General features: G+C 36.0%; 1 long non-coding RNA gene across 1 annotated transcript; it reads right to left on the bottom strand.

The window, feature by feature from the left end:
• Positions 1–1,407: 1,407 nt before the first annotated feature.
• Positions 1,408–9,469, bottom strand: LOC135781774 (uncharacterized). Its single transcript, XR_010545245.1, has 3 exons — positions 9,333–9,469; positions 6,194–6,326; positions 1,408–2,177 (listed from the first exon to the last, which is right to left on the bottom strand). It is a non-coding gene; the product is annotated as an uncharacterized lncRNA (long non-coding RNA).
• Positions 9,470–18,284: the final 8,815 nt, after the last annotated feature.

Here is an 18,284-nt window from a genome sequence, read left to right as displayed (position 1 = left end):
ATTTCATGTATGTAATTGTGTTTAACAGTTAGATGTGAAGTAGATACAACATTTTTAGATGCGTTGCAGGAAAGAAAACATGTGCTTATCCTGTTGCAAGCTAGCAACTGTTGAGGCGGATGGATAGCCAAATTTTGTGTAATTATAAAATATCAACCTTTAATTCGAACCTTATTAAATAGCACAAATTATTTATTTGTTGAAACTGTATAAAATTACAGTCAATACGACAACGTAACATAACAGTTCCGATTTTCTGCACTGTAAAAAAACAACGTTTTTTTACAGGTAATATTCTGTATTTTTTTACAGAATTTTCCAATTTTTTCATTAAACAGTAAAATGATTTTGTTTTACAGATATTTTCTGTAATTAAAAGTTTTACTATTAAAATAACAGTATTTCGTTGTAATTAACAATCACATAAAAATTATGTTTTTTAAAGACAATTCGTACTATTTTTACAGATTAAAATAGTTTTTTTTACAGAAAATTACTGCACATTCTTACAGATTAAAAATGTTATTTTTACAGATATTTTTTTATTTTTACAAATAAAAAAATTTTTTTTTACAGATTAAAAATGTTTTTTAAAGAAAATTACTGCACATTTTTACAGATTAAAAATTGTATTTTTACAGATTAAAAATTGTATTTTTACAGATTAAAAATTGTATTTTTACAGATTAAAAATTGTATTTTTACAGATTAAAAATTGTATTTTTACACATTAAAAATGGCATTTTTACACATTAAAAATGGTATTTTTACAGATAAAAAGGGGTATTTTTACAGATTACATTTTTTATAAAGAAAATTACTGCACTATTTTACAGATTAAAAGTGGTATTTTTACAGATTAAAAATGTTTTTTTAAAGAAAATTACTGCACATTTTTACAGATTAAAAATTTTACTTTTACAAATTAAAAATTGTACTTTTACAGATTAAAATGGTACTTTTACAGATTAAAAATGGTACTTTTACAGATTAAAATGGTACTTTGACAGATTCAAAATGGTATTTTTACAGATAAAAAGTGCTATTTTTACAGATAAAAAGTGCTATTTTTACAGATTATTATTTATTTATTTTTTAAATCACTGCACATTATTACAGATTAAAAGTGGTATTTTTACAGATTAAAAATGTTTTTTTAAAGAAAATGACTGCACATTTTTACAGATTAAAAATTGTGTTTTTACAGATTAATATTTTTAAATTACTGCACATTTTTACAGATTAAAAGTGGTATTTTTACAGATTAAAAATGTTTAAGAAAATTACTGCACATTTTTACAGATTAAAAGTGGTACTTTTACAGATTAAAAGTGGTACTTTTACAGATTCAAAATGGTATTTTTACAGATAAAAGTGGTATTTATACAGATAAAAAGTGGTATTTTTACAGATTTTTTTTTAAATCACTGCACATTATTACAGATTAAAAGTGGTATTTTTACAGATTAAAAATTGTATTTTTACAGAAAATTTATGTAAATGTTTTACTATTTTCCTGTTCATGAAATAAATGTATGTGAAATTTCATAAATCAGTAAATTTAAAGTGTTTTAAATGTATCCCATTTTAGAATGTTCCCTCCAAGAAATAACTTTCTCCAGGGTGCAATGTCTGGTTATATTTGACCAGTGATTAAGCACATTATAGCAAAATCCAAATGCTTTTGCCCTGCTTGCAACTAATATATATATAATCATTAGCTATTAAAATGTGGTTTATTTAGGGTTCTACCATACCCTGGCAGGCAATGCCTATGTCTCCTGGATCAAAGTTCAGAGTTTAACTTTTTGTTGTCCATGGTTCCTTTAATTATTTATTATAAAACTTACAATTTTAAATTTGCAGAAAATAGACAACTTCATATTTCTGAGGCCTTTTATTCATACAAAACATTGTATTATGCCAGCATCAATCATAACTGGACAGACCATCACTTGTTTACTGTGCTAACATGTAATGTTGAATTTTAAAACTAAAACCTTGGAACTTTAACATTACAATCCGTGAATGATAAGGAAGAGATAAGAAAATGACATGTTAACTGACGAGAGGATGAAAAACAGTGCCAGTGAACTTTATAGGTGTCTGTGAGGCTTTAGATTCCAGAGGTTTTCTCAGGAACTTCCGCTCCCATGCACAAAATCCTCCTTGGGTCTCTAGAGAACATAACGACTTGTGAGAAAAATTGTCATCCAGTAAAGGAGATGAGAAGTACAGACAGTTTATTACAAGGATTAACAATATGTACAAGCTAAAGCATCAAGTTTCAAACTTACTGAAATAAGTAATATCTCTGAAGCCCAAACTTTAGTAAAGTTAGACGTGAAATCTCAGCGTGTGTGTCCAGTCGAACTAGGGCTGGGCGATCGAGCTAAAATGTATATCATTGAAACTACATGTTATAGCTATAATAGCTATAATTATTGATACATTTTATAAAGCTTTTTAAAAAATGACAAGTAGAAAAAAGTTTTAATTTAACCATTGTATTTTTTATTTGAATACTTTATTAAGGCAAAAAATATACAGTTTTAGTTTAGCAGTACAAAATAATGTATATATCTTGCATTAAGATTAAATTGGTGTTAAAGAAACTCTATAGTGTTAAATAAAATTTACAAAATCTGTGCAATGTATACACGGGTTTCCTGTTTACAAACGGGATGCGCGCACATCCTGAGGCAGAAAGCCGATTGGTGAGCTGGTCCGCTACTGCAACAACCTTAAGTATTGAAACTTTCTTTATTGTTTGTATATTTAAAAAACTTGATTTTAGTTGGATCTGTTTTTCTGTCTTTAATTTTTCAGTGTTACTGTGATACACAGAGCCGGCGCCAGACCATAACTAACAGGGGGGCACTTGGCTTCCAACAGGGGGGCACGCAATAGAAACAATACCTTGCAAAAACAAGACATTAAAGCAACAAATACACACTCATACAACTGGTACATTTCCCGTATAAAGTGCAAAAGACCACAAACTATGCGCAAAACTACTGAACTTCGACCGCGGCGTGAGCGCAAGCTGAGCTCCGCTGCGCTCGCTCTTTGCTTGACGCAACAAACCGCCCTCGCGCGGCGCAAGCCATTGAAATGAATGGGTTTCATAGCACAGCGCAATGAGCGCATCCTAGCTTTAAAAAAGCCGCTTTACCATAATCACGTCGTAATGCTGTTAACGGTCTATAGCCACACTTCACATTTAAGCTTATGTAATTTAAAACAACGCTAACTTACCTTTAAAATAGCTAAAGACAGCATGTACAAACATTAAACTTCCTTAAAACAGTGTCCTGTAGATTTGTAAATTCCACCTCGACCTCTAATGTCTGAGTTTGAGCCAGTCTGTGTTTGCATGAAGATGAAGCAGGCGGTGCTGGTTCGTTCTAAATGTTCTAATATCCATATTTTACACGATCCATAAAATGCCACGAAAAAACACGTTGCTAGTATCAAGTCACGAATATGCTTAAGCCTGATGATGCATGAGACCCGGCAATACAACCAATCAGAGAAACTGGTCTATTTTAATAAAAGAAAACCTATATCAACTATTTTTTCCTCATTTGATTACATTAAAAGTCATGAAACATTCAATGTTTAATTTATTTTAATTATTCTTGATATGTATTAAATTTATAAAAAACTTTGTAGGGGGGGCACAACAACCTGGTTGGTCGGGCACTGCCCGCGAATGCCCCCCCTTGACGCCGGCCCTGGTGATACATGTATGAATTATCATGTTAGGCTAGTAACGTAATAGCCGCATCTACTTGTAATGTTAAACATCACAGTTAAACATACAGTTAAACATACAGTGATCAAATATCATAGCTCATTTACATTGACAAGAGTAAAATGTTTGTGAGAGAAAGTTGCTTAGGTATAGTTCACCCAAAACTAAACTTTTGTCATTAATTATTTAGGCTCATGTCATTCCAAGCCCTTAAAGTTTGTTTGTATCAGCAATTTCAGGCCCAAACATAAATTATCACATTCATCTAATTTTTTCTAACGATCCGCTAGCTGCCCGTCCCATAAGCAGGCCTCAAAAAACTGTGTCTCTGTAGGCAGCCTAGGCTTTGAGATCTGCAAACAAAAACAATTGGTTTTACCAACCACTCAAAATCAAAATAAATATATTTCCAACCATTCACTGACTGGGGGAGCTCAACATCTGTCGGTGATTGGTTGGAACTATATTTATTTTGGTTTTGAGTGGTTGGTTAAACCAATTGTTTTGTTTGCAGATCTGCCTACAGAGACGCATTTTTTGACAGTATAAATTCAGGCAATTTTTGGGAATTAAAAAATGTCTTTCTTTCAAGTATTTAAAAGTCGGCTTTAAGAAAACAGCAGCTGTCGATTAACAAAAGCTATTTAACACTTAAGCATTCAGCTAAGTAGGTTTTGTTCATTCAAATAATAAATAAGTGTAGTTAGCATATACAAAGCAACAAATGTCTTTAGCATAGATATCTTTACCATGCTTCAAAACACAATGCAGCACAATGCCATTTAAACAACTGAAGTTTACATGATATAAATTAGTTCATTGTTATACTATTTAAATCACGCAGATGGGTGCTGTCAGCAGCCAAAGCTATAAATTTTAACGGGCTTATAAACTGACCTGAAAGTGATGCACGGGTATTTATATTTTTTTTCCATTTGAAGACAGAATGCTGTGTCTTCCCGAGCATGTCCATCAATTGACGTGTGTTACTGTTCAAAGTTCAAACGGATGGCGTATGATATAAAAATATCGCAAGAGCAGACTGCGCGAGCATTTAGGCAACGGAAGTATGGCAAGAATCAGCAGTGAAGCAACACCGAAAGATCTAATCGACTGCAGATTTGTATATTATACATATATATTCTAGACTGAACTAATCTTAAAACTACACTTTGTGACCAAGAAACGGTAATATTAGGATACGGCTATTCAGTCTATTGAGTTATTATGAGATTCAAAACAGCCGAAAGTGTTACCTGTCATTCTGGCTGCCTTCAAATCCGTGGCGGAAGAAAGTAGTTCCCCAACAAAGAGGCTTTTAAATAACTCGGTTGATGTTTTCTAGTTTTCTTTTTTTCAAACATGTGCCATCAAAATCGGCCTACGGCCTCGTGCCTCTGGCCTAATCACAGTTGTGATGATATAGAGCTATATCACACTACTACTCAAGCGATATTGCTTAAATAATATTATACATTTTTTATATTTAATTATAATATTTTTAATTTTAAGAATTACACTTTCATCGGTTGAAATGGAATTCTTTATCAATAATTCATATCCTGTGAAGAATTAATTACAAGTAAAAACTGCTTGCCTCAAAGTTGGTGACGCTGAAGTGAAGAAATAGTTTAATAAAGTTGCATTTGTGTTCTGAAGATAAATGAAAGTCTAACAGATGGAATGACATGATGTTTAGTAATTAATGACAGAAGATAAATTTTTTGGGAGAACTACCCCTTTAAGACACAAGTGTTCATGTTAAAGGCGCTCTAAGCGAATAATGTGCGACGTCACTTCCTGTTGATGTTTGAACTGTTTTCAAACAGACAGAGCGTAGCTAACTCCTCCCCCTCCCTTCCGTGCTTTCATGAACGCGCCCAACCCCCACCCCCAAATCCTTCTTGTCGTTTATTGGCTGGAATACTTTGTTTTGTTTTGTGATGCTAGGTTTGGCCATTTGTTGATATTGCCGTTTGTGAAGCCTGGGCTGTCTACAGAGATCGCGTTTTTTTACAGTTTGATCAGCGGACAGGCAGCAAGCAGATAGTGAGGAGATGTTTCCGGTGTGTAACAAAAAATGTTTTATGGTCTAAAACGCTTCAATTCGCTTAGAGCACCTTTAACATGCATAGCATGTGAGTGGCTTTCAGTTCAGCAAGTAAGCAGCATTCTCCACAACAATGTTATTTTTTCAATGATGATGCAGTAAATAACCAACGATTACTTCGTACTTCATTGTTTAGTTTTTTAATGTTTGTTTTCGGCATTCTAGACGCATATTCATTTTACCCATTATTTTGACTACATAACCTGTTGATGAATTTTTAGTCACTCGTTCTGTACATTGTACACTTTTGCTTTTCAACAAACAAACAATTCTGTACTTTGGGCTAAAGAGCATTCCTTCTTGCAAAGTGACAATAATCAACTTACTCATTAAGAACTCCACTCAAACTCCGAGATGCGAGTGATAAGGGTCAGGACTTTCGGGTTCACTGCACTGGTGTTTTTCTTTTCCAGACGCTCAACTTTTGAGCCCTTATCAGGATTTATCTTAAATATGCACCTGTTGATACATAAGTGAAATAAAAAAACACGCACAAATTAACAAAACATCAACTCACAATTACACACCAATCTAACCAATATTAATGTACCCACACAAAGTGTATGGATGAATGTTAGAATTGTTGTCTCAAAGAGGCACTAGAAGGGTCACTTCTATAGACCTTCTTTGTAGCTCTTCTAAGCTGTACCGAAATTGTACCGAACAGTGGCGCCTGAACCGAGGTACGAACCGAACTTCTGTGTACCGTTTCACGCCTAATGTCAATAATTTTGACTTTGAGAATTTGGGGGCAACACTCTGTCTCTACTTATGTAACTTTAAATATTTGTAACTTAAAAGATATTAGTGGAATAGGAATGATGCCCAAGGGCGTGGAAGGTTTATTTATTAGAAATGTCCAGACATACTCTCACTGAAAAAAAAATCCTGGCAAAATTTACTTAAGTATTTGGATCATTTAGATTTTAATTTAAATAGTTGTTTTATCAATATGTATGTACGCAGATTTATTGGAATAAATATAAATCTGTTCAATGTTAAAAAATGAAATAAAAGTTAAATACAATTAGATTTAATCAGTTAAAAAGTGTGAGTATGGTTTCAATAAAGCTGAAACAAATCAGATAAATTGTATGAGATTGGTTTACATAAAAATTTCAGGAAACTGACTTGAGAAGCGGAAATGACACAGCTCCATACTCCAGTCAGGAGGTGGCGCCAAAAACAGAAGCGTTACACTACAGCACATTGACTTCGCCATTTTGCATTGGACTGGATCGAATCGTCTTCTCACTAGTCTACTTTCGACAAATTGTGAGTGAGTAAAGATAACACGTGTATGATGTTACTTGTTAGTTTGGTGTGATTATCTAAAATATAAATGTCTGTTGTTTAATTACATGTTTTAGAGTAAAATACACCTCGATACACAGCAAGTTAACTTACCCTGTCAGTGTCTCTTGCTTTAAATTGTAATTGTTTGTGGTTTAATGTTTGAAACCAAAAATAAAAAATAAAGTCATACTGTAGGCTGTAACTGTTAAAAAAATGTCTAGATGAAGTAACACCACATATGTTGCGTTTGTTATATTACTTGCAGTAATTAGGTATATTATTGTTTTAATAGAGAATTAAGTAAATAAGCACAACAAATATTTTTTCTGCAAAAAGATATTTATTATATCTTTAAAAAGGTTTATGCCTCTTAAAAGTAATACAAATAAAACACTTCACAGTCTTTACTGTATTAATTAAACATACACGCAATCATATGAAGTACAACAGTTCTTTAGTCAAGAGCAGAGAGTGATTTTATAGAGATAAATTTGTATACTGCGACTTTAAGACGTGAGAGAGATCACTCTGTTCACGTGCACAGATGACAGGCTGCTGTGTGTGCGCTAGGGATGCACCAAAAATTCGGCCACTGAAAATGGCCCAAAAAAGCATTTTCGGTTTGAAATGTTGTGATGACACAAACAGACACCGCGACCTGCACGTGCTTGTCTAAAGCACCGTGTCTGCGGTGTGGAAGTATTTAACCGCACATGAGCAACAGGTTAAAAAAATGCTCGCACTACGTAAACAATTGTCTCTAATTGCAGCCGCATTCAGGATCCCTATGATGACAAAAGTAAACAGCCAGGAACAGTTGGTTTACATGGAAATACAGTTTTTTGTTTGTTAAAAAAACAACAGCATCAAAACAACAACAAGAATAGCAGATTAAACATTGTGGTTAGAGGACCTATTGGCTTTGTATTGGCAAAATTTGGCCTGTGGAAAACTAATTGAGGAACCCTGTGCTATGCCCACAAAGTCAAGTGGCAATTTCTTATCTGTGACTTCAGTTAATATTTCAGATTCAGAATCTGATGTATAGATATTTCACTTCGGTTAGAAGAAAAATTTGTACTGATGATTGATATGTACTGAAAATTGATATGTGTTATTTGTGTTTTGATAGATGTTTTGTCTTAGTAGTCTACATTAAAAGTAATGTATTTTTTATTCGGGCTACTTGCATTCATTTCGGGCTAGAGTGCCTGCCCGAAAGGCTACCAGGGATTTTGAAATTTTGCGAGCCCTGCCATGAATACAGCAAATGAAATTAATGTACATGTGACAAAAAAGGCTGTATATTATTCTGGCCGGTAAAAAATATGCTGGGCTGGTGGATTTTTTCATCTACCAGTCCCCATGGCAGGTGAGCCAAAAAGTTAATTTCGGACCCTGGTCGTGCACACAGTTCACAACAGAACCGGAAGTGAAGACAATGCTGAATAAAGTCATAATTTTTTTTTTTGGAACAAAATGTATTTTAGACTACTTTGATGATGTTTTTATTACCTTTCAGGACATGGACAGTATACCGTGTATAGATTTTCAATGAAGGGTCAACAAGCTCTCAGACTAAATATAAAACATCTTAAACTGTGTTTCAAAGATGAACGGAGGTCTTACGAGTTTGGAACGACACAAGTGTGAGTCATTAATGAAATTATTTTCATTTTTGGGTGAACTATAGCTTTAAATTTAGAAAAACGGAATGTTTAACTCAAACTTAATTTATTTTCGACTGAACAAAGAAAAACAAACATGCGTGGGTGTGTGTGTCTGGATTGGGTGGGAGGATTTAACTGATTTGAAATAGTTACTATTGTGTTAAAGACAACAGTCGTTTTAGTTATTTATATATATATATATATATATATATATATATATATATATATATATATATATATATATATATATATATATATATATATATATATATATATTTGATTTGTATGTTATTTTAAGTTAGTTTGAAATAAAGTTATTTTTTTAAATCTACATTCTCTTCTTGTTCTCTCTCTTTAAGAACTTCTGGTCTATGGTATATTGGCTGAAATGAGATTTAAGCTCTATCCCTTCAGCAATCAGTTCAACTTAATATAAAAAATACAAGATACTACCTCAAGAATAAAAAATCCAATCAGTAGATAATTAAATTACACTTACCTTTGGAGAAACTCGAGCGTCGCCCCAAGTGCTGTTGGGTAGTGCATGTTGAAGATGTAGAAAGACACAAACATGCAGACCAGTGCATCTGTGAAGCTTGTCATGTGTTCCATGATCACCACCTGGTCCGCTGCCACCATGAAACCTGCTGCAGACATTGGACTCTCTCCTGTGAAAAAACAAATATAAAAAAATTCATCAATTTAAATGTCACTACTTGTTTTTGCATTCACAAATTATGTTGCCTCTCACTTACCGCATACAATAATACAGGGTGTGGGTGGCAGGTGATCTGTCTGAACCTCAGCTGCAATGCAGGTTTTGTCAACCATGTGGAACATTCTTGCATGGTCTTCTTTGAAGTGTAAAAGCAGCATCATCACTGCTCCAGAGGGTCCACCACGAGCTTGAATTTCTGCTCTCTGTTTTGAAGCTATGCTTGATTTTTCAAGTGGAAGAGACTGCAAATACTCTAGAACTCTAGCAAATTTCACTGCCATTGCCTCCTCAAATGCCTCGTTGATGTGGACACCCGTTAGAAGTTTGAAATGTGCCTTCATGCCAACAAGTGAAAATAAAAAGGGCCATTCTTCTTTAATAAGCTGTGTGTCCTTGCCAGACTGTATGTCACTTCTCTGCGATACGAAGGTATCTGACATTAACTGTTCTATTTGTTTTGCATGCATGTCATTGACCTTAAACATTTCCTGCATCTCTTTTTTCTTTTTCATCTGGGCTTCCACATTCACAGGCCGAGACTCCCAAAGAATACATCCATAAGAGTCTTTAAGTTGCAGCTTTTTTTCTGGAACAGGGCTGCCGTCATCTATAGTGCTGCTGTGCTTCTCATTTCTTCTGTAGTTATCAATCCTGTGCTGAAATTGCTTAGTTAAAGCATCATGCCCACTTCCAACAACCTCATCTCCAATCATGTCTTTTAAAGACTTTGGATATGTTAGGACCATCTTCCGAGCAACTTCATTTAGGTGTTTTTTTGATGGTTTTTGGCAAATGGCAAGGATTTCACTTGCAATAATACGTACCATTTCCCTCCTTTCTCTGGCTGTTGGTCTCTCCTGATTTTCTAATTTCTTCCTCAAAACTGCTGGCAACATGTTCCAAGGCACTTTAAAATTATAGTGCCAACTACTGTCCTGTTGTGTAGAGGAACTAGTGCTGTCACTATCTGATGGAGAGGAGATGACACTTGAGAGTGAGGTTTGAGAAGTAAGAGGTGTTTGTGGGCTTGTTGGATTGATCCGTGGTGGTGTTACAAGATTTTGGGGTGAGACTAGAGAACGTCTAGGGAAATCATCTTCCATGTTCGAGTGGCTTGGAGCTATATCACTCTGAGCAGAGAAGACACCTAAAAAGCACAGACACACATTCACTTAAAAAGATCAAAGTCATGCTTGAACATGGATTCTTTTTTTGACAGTGTAAACACACAATTTTGTAGAAATTATCACTTATTATTTAAATACAGCCCTTTGTCAATATTTACAAACAAAATAAAAGATACATTCAAATGTTCAAACTATAGGCCTTACTTTTTATGTGTGCAAGAAGCCTCCTCGCTTGAATGGGCTTGAGCACTCCACCAAGGTCATCTGTCTGTACATGCTTCATGTCATCAGCCGTTTCCACGCCCAGGTCACAGAGGGCATCCAAAATAGGTTGCATTGTAGCCGTTGTGCTATACATCGGAAGTGCTTCTTTAATAAGTGTGGCTATGTCATCCATGGCTAAACAGGGGAAATAAATGATCAGTGAAATGAAAACATAGCTACAGATCTAAAACACTATGCTTCAGGGATATTACTTTCATCCCAAACAGACTGTATGCAGCAAGTGGGTAAAAGTCTAGACAATGATCAGCATGAATGCAAAGCATATCAGTTGCAGCTTCTCCAACTTTATGGAGCCCATACTCCGGCATGTAAGATGATGCGTGTTGTGTCACAAGAAAATAGACATCTTTGTTTCCTTTCATAAGAACAAGCTCAATTTGCCCAAATTCAACAGACTCATCATTATTAAGGCATAGAAAGGAACCCTTTCTATAGAGAGTACCCTTTAAGGTCACTTCTGTGGACACCAAGTCAGGTGTGACCAAGCTTGCCTCAACAGCATTGCGTACTTTACTGCTGTACAGCTCAGCATGGTAAGGGGTGGAATCTTTCACCTGCAAAGCTTGAGGAAAGAAAGAACTGGAGTTCATGTAAGATTGAAGGAGCTGATGATTGTTTGCCAGACTCTTGCAAACATTTTTGAAGTTTTGTGTCCTCCTCACACATTGTTTGAAGTATGAGTGTTTGCTCTCAAACCTCATGGTCCACAAGCGAATGAGTGGGCCAAACCTCATGATCAGCAATGGATAGTGTAGGAGATAGTGATGCTTTGGTTTTAGTTTTTCGGAAGGAAACAAATGCTTCCTCATTTCAAGATATTCCTGAATGTGGACCTGAAGGAAACTAACCTGGGCAGCAGATATTTGGGGGGAACAGACTAACTCCACTATTTCCTTTAGCATTATCACTATCTGCCATACCTGGTCCTGGGTGTCTTTGATTCGGTCCCCAATAATAATGGGAAGGAGTCGCAGCAAACACCAATTCTCAGCTGCCTGCCCACCAATCTTAATTCCACGTTCATTCACTTCTGAAGGAACTGAACTAGCATCCGAACCCATGTACTTGAACTGTTTGATTTGTCGGTTGAGTTGCTGGTATGTCATCCATTTCTTTACCTTCACAAAGTACTGCAGGTAAATAGAAAGGTCATAGGCAACCACTCCTTCAAACAGGTCATGGCCTATGCAGGGTGGAAGGCCAGGCTGACATACATGAAAATACTGAAGAGTATTGAAAAGTGAGTCAAACTTCACTCCATTCACAACAGTTTCTTCACTGTCTTGTAGTTGCTGTACTGCCTCTTTGTAATTCTCAACTGTCCTTACTGGAAACCTGACTGTCACATTACCAATTTCCTCTCTGGGTACCAGACAGAACCTACAACAGTGAGAGGAAGTACTGAAATTTTCAGTGTAACCACCAATACAGTGGGATCCTAAATTGTCACCAACAATGCACAAGACCGTTGCCCGTACAACATGACCTGAAGACGTGACTAGACCTTTGTCTTCTAGCTCTTTCATGTCTGACAGCATTTTGGAAAACAATTTCTCATGCCCAAAGTATTTAAAATCTTGCTCCGTGCACAAAAGCAAAAGCTGCAGGTGATCAACACTTGACCGATAGAAGGGCTCAAAGTTGGCAAGTGTAAAGTACACCCCCACTATCTTGTGCTTTTTCTTTGCCGAGCCGAGAGGGTTCACTACCTCGAAAGCATCCTGGTATAAAATAAGCTTTAAACTTATACCTGGCTGCATACACAAAGCATTGGTATGAAACACTGATCCATCACACACATCAGTAAATACCCCTGTAGGAGGGACATATTGAGTCTTCACACATTCCTGCCAAACCACAGGATCTTTTAATATTGCATTCAAAGTGTCTTTAAGAGGGATGTACTGTGCATACCTTTCTCTTCTCTTATCATCCGTCCCTAGGTAAATAGGTTGTGGGTGCACATAGGAGAAGTTCTTTTGAAAAAATTGCTTCCTGGTATGTTCTGTAGAGAGAGGAAGGCTGCATGAAGAATGCAAATCTGTCACACCGTTCAAAGCTGCTTCTACATCAGAATCAGACATATGTGTACTCTTTTTCAGTATTTATTTTAATTGTTTTGTTGTGTGCTGACTGCAAATGTCATGCAAGCCATTAATCTCTTCAACAGTCATCTGTATGGTGGATGAAGGAACGAGGTGCTTGGCCTGAAGTTTCATGTAAAACATACAGAGATTTTTTGTGTAGATGGCTCTCATATCAGTGTCACTTGGCATATCCTCACATTCATTTTCCCCAGTATTACTTTCAATTGCATCAAAAGCTGGCTCAGTATGCACCAAATCTGCTGAACATGTAGCGGATAATTGCCCTGCAGTCGAATGTTTATGGATCCTGTATATATGGGAAGTAAATGATGACCGCACCTTAAATATTTTGCCACACCTAGCAAATGGACACTTAACCAACTCACTTTTGGAAAAATGTGTCCTGAGATGTGCAAGCAAATTTTTAAGATCTGTGCACTGCTTCTGACAACTTGTGTTCTCACATGTATATGGTCCAGGAATACTCTGGCCAGTTGTCACAGATGGGTTTTTGTGATGTCTATGAAAATGTGATTTAAGAGCATTGTATTTGACAAATACACGTTTGCAGTCAGTCACACAACATGGATATTGGCCATTAGCCTCATGTCTATGTAGTACTTGATGGTCTACATAACCTTTTACAGATTTTAGTGAAAAACCACAGAAACGGCATGTAAAGACAGTCATTTTTTGACATTACAAACTACACTGTGAGCTATAAAACATTTAAAAGGCTTATTATAAATTTTAACACAGAAAAGCGTGTATATTGTGGAGAATTTTGTTCTCGTTTCCTTAACAAGTGTTAATTTCTAGTGTTAATATGAAGCTTTGTAATGCTGCGGCAGCTGCACGTGTCAGTTTGGGCCGAAGCACGTGCAAGATGTGTAGCGAGTGTTAAAATAAGAGGTTAAAAGTGGTTATATGTTAAAAACCACTCATCACTATGCAAAAAGAAAGTTGTTAATGTATAAGATTGTAATGTACTGTCTTTTTGTTATGTATATATTTATTATTCATCAATGATCAATATATAGATAAAGCCATCGCATCATCGCTGTTCTTTTATGTAAAACTTTACACTTTTTTAAGGAGTATTACAACCACACAGAAAATCTAGCAATATATAGTTACTAAAACGTGTATTTATTACATTCAGAAGTACCGCGTGTAAAAATAGCAGACGCAATTAACTGTTTTATATGCAAAAGTTTATAGCTAACTTTATCAAATCAAACTTCTGCGCACACGGGAGACAGTAAAATTACTTCAATACAATATCATGTAAAATATATAAATGAAATGATTAACAAGAAATGATTATGGTCAAGGAAAAGATGTTTGCTCATGCATGTGCTCACCTGTTGGCCAAGTGTGAATGAGCGAGCCCGCGTTGCGTTGTTCGTTCAGTTCGTTTCGTTGATGCTCCTTTACCAAAATTACGTTAGTTTGCGGAGTACAAGCAAATGTAATGAAACTGGCTTCAACAACAAAACACGTGTCTTGTCTCTTTTTTTTCTCTCGTTCTCTAGTAGGCTACTGACTGCAAGATCACCAAATTAAAAAAATATTGCGCATGCATTTCAACATAAAGGGTTTTGCTCTAGTCGCAAAAAAAGACGACGCCCACTGTTACCTCAAATTCCACCTCAATCTCTAGCTGGTGAACATGGTTCAGCAATACTAAAACATCATCATTATTAAAAAAAATTGGAGCTGCAACTAGTGTCATGGTAGCCTACCCTGGTAGCTTACATTTAATGATATTAAATAATTAAAATATAAATTATTTAGTGATATTGCCACAGCTGTGGGTGATAGTGTTTATAGTCCTCTGCAATGTGTGTGTGTGTGTGTGTGTGTGTGTGTGTGTGTGTGTGTGTGTGTGTGTGTGTGTGTGTGTGTGTGTGTGTGTGTGTGTGTGTACCTGGTAATTATCAATTGTCCCCACAAAGATAGGAATACCAGTGTTTTTGTGACCTTGTGGGGACATTTTTATGTCCCCATGAGGAAACAAGCTTATAAATCAAACAAAATGATGTTTCTTGAAAATGTGAAGTAGCAGAAGGGTTTCTGTGATGGTTGGGGTTAGGGAATGGGGTATAGAATATACAGGGGAATAGAATATACAGTTTGTATGGTATAAAATGCATTACGTCTATGGAATGTCCCCACAAAACATGTGAGAGAGAGAGAGAGAGAGAGAAGAGAGAGAGAAAAAAATATTTAGGGCTTTGGGAATTGGGACCCTCCACTTTTTGGAAAAAATGCTAATTTTCAAGCTCCCCTAGGGCCTAGAGTTAAACATTTGATTTTTACAGTTTTGGAATCCCTTCAGCTGATCTCTGGGTCTGGTGGTACTAACTATTTGCATAGCTTATCACAATCCATTGAATCTGATTATACAATTAGCATCACGCTCAAAAATAACCAAAGAGTTTCGATATTTTTCCTATTTAAAACTTGACTCTTCTGTAGTTACATTGTGTAGGCTACTAAGACCGACAGCAAATTAAAAGTTGCCATTTTCTGGGCAGATATGGTTAGGAATACTCTATTACACCAGAATGAATCATGGACTTTGCTGCCGTAACATGGCGTAGTGATAGTACGCACTGCCCGAAAATAGTCCCCAGCTATAGAGGGGATACATTGACGTCACTTTTCCACGTGACCATGCCGAAGCTCGCTCTGTTGAGTGGCAAAATGGCTGGCTGTTCTAGCGGCGGCCACAAAAATGTCAGTATAACAATTATAAGCAAAAATTAAATTTAGTTGGACTTGATAATGACCCTAGCAACTTGTCAACCCACCTGTGGTCAGTGGACGTTGGACTTCTCCTATTCGATGTTTTGTGGCAGTCTGTAAAACGAAAGCTCCAAATTCTTGTTAAATCTGTTAGTACAGGTTATAACACAACAGCTTTTTTCCATTTAGACACGTTTTCCCTGTATTTTCACTGATTTCACACTGTACACAAATTCTGCCACTCTGTCTTTCACCAAAGGTGATGTCACGTGCATACCCTCTATTAAAATTAATCAAGGGGACTATTTTCGGGCAGTGCGTAATATCACTACTCCTGCTGCAGCCATGTTACGGCAGCAAAGTCCTTGATTATTACACCAGAATGAGAGAATCGCAACTTTTAATTTCCATCGGTCTAAGTACATGAGTACTACAGAAGAGTCAAGTTTTAAATAGGAAAAATATTGAAACTCTTTGGTTATTTTTGAGTGTGATGCAAATGGACTAATCAGATTCAATGGATTATGCTAAGCTATGCTAAAAGTGGTACCGCCACACCTGGAGATCAGCTGAATGGATTCCAAAACGGTAAAAACCAAATGTTTAACTCTAGGGGAGCTGGAAAATTAGCATATTTTTAAAAAAAGAAAAAGTGGAGTATACATACACATTATAAACAACAACCATTTTACCAATTAAAAACTAAGCTTTAGTACACACTCACAGTCAGCCTCTCTTACACCCAATCTCCATTCCAAACAAAGCAACTGTGTATTTGTAATATGTATACTCAATGGTCACTCGAGATTCTATTAAAGAGCTAAGCAGCTTCTTTATCAACTTATTTTCCTGCATTTTTACACTGGTGGGATTTCAAAATGGCTAACTTAGCTTGGGCAATAAAAAAATTGCAAGAATCATTGTTGTTTTCATAAACTTCTATATTTATATCCTAATATAAACTATAGGTATTGTTATATGAAAACCCCAATTTTGTTATCAACTTTTTAAGTATTACAAATGAAGGACCAAGTCTTGGACATTCAAAAAACATATGAAAAACATCATGAGCATTACGGGACAGAACAATCTTATACTATTTTAAAAACTATTTTGAGGCTATAGCACAACTCTACACTGAAGATCTCCACATTTCTTGAAGATCGGAGGTTTATACTCTCTACATGATGGATGTACTTCTTCGCAAATAGAGATCTTATCCCTCCATTTAGTATTTATTTTTCCTTGCAAATGTCCAACATGCACAGATTTAACACATACATAAAAGTATTTCTTTGCCACATTATGAAAAAACAAATCCCCTTCAACAATGTAGTATAGTTTATATAACAACTCCTCAGGGGTCAGCTTCAGCTCAGGGAAGTTCTGAGATGTAAAACCATCTACCAGAGCTGAGTTTATATGTAAGGAATAATTGACGACAGACCGTTGAAGAAAATAATGCACACCCAAGGTGGTAGTGCCGTTACACTGCGGGTGTCCATTATTTTCAAATAATTCAAAGGACCGGAGTCAATTATTCCTCTTTTACCAAGGTTATCACAAACATTGCTCTGGTGCCTAATTTTAAGACATTTTAAAGGTTACCCTGCTGAAAAAACCAGCATACCAGCAAGACCAGCATATGTTGTGTTTTGGTGCTGGTTTGCTAGTGAACACCAGCAAAACCAGCATCAGCACCAGCATTAGCACCAGCTAAACCAGCAACAAACCAGCATTAGCACCAGCTAAACCAGCATTAGCACCAGCAGCCGCAGCTGGTCATACCAGCATATGTTGTGTTTTGGTGCTGGTATGCTGTGACCACCAGCTAAACCAGCATAGACCAGCATAATTCCCATGCTGGTCCATGCTGGTTTGATGCTGTTTTTTTCAGCAGGGTAGCCGTGCGGTTTACAGAAAAATAATCAACACCCATGGAACATTTCTCAGCCAAACAGCATTCTTAGGCCCGTGGTATAAAGGACATTATATAACGGTTAGTTCCAATCCTTGATTCTGATTGGTCAATAGGTGTGCTTTATTTACGGCTATGTCCGCTTCACCCAACGGTTCTGTGAATCACTGCGCTCTTAGCAACACCCTTAGCAACCATCAGCATCGGTTTGTTGTTTTTATTTGAGCTTTCATGCATATTACACATTGGAAGACATTTTTGATCATGGTCAGGGACTATTTTTTCTAACGGAAGGAATGCTTTTTATTGATTTAACTTCATGAAAGTTGCACTAATTTTTTTATTTACTTTAATATTGTGTGGTAACGGTTTTATAAAAGCAATAAGGTACATGAGGCAAGTGCTGTATAGTGAATAAGTAACGGCTGAAGGGCGTTGTTAGGCACGACGCGAAGCCTCTCGTACCTTGCTTACTTAATTCATGGGGCAAAGCATCCCTAATACACTTAATCATCCTACCCACAGTTCTCAGAGAATTTAATTGAACATGTGAAGCAAATGATAA

Source organism: Paramisgurnus dabryanus, chromosome 23, assembly GCF_030506205.2.
Source record: "Paramisgurnus dabryanus chromosome 23, PD_genome_1.1, whole genome shotgun sequence".
Classification (NCBI taxonomy): Eukaryota; Metazoa; Chordata; class Actinopteri; order Cypriniformes; family Cobitidae; genus Paramisgurnus; species Paramisgurnus dabryanus.
This window is presented reverse-complemented; position numbering and strand designations above follow the sequence as displayed.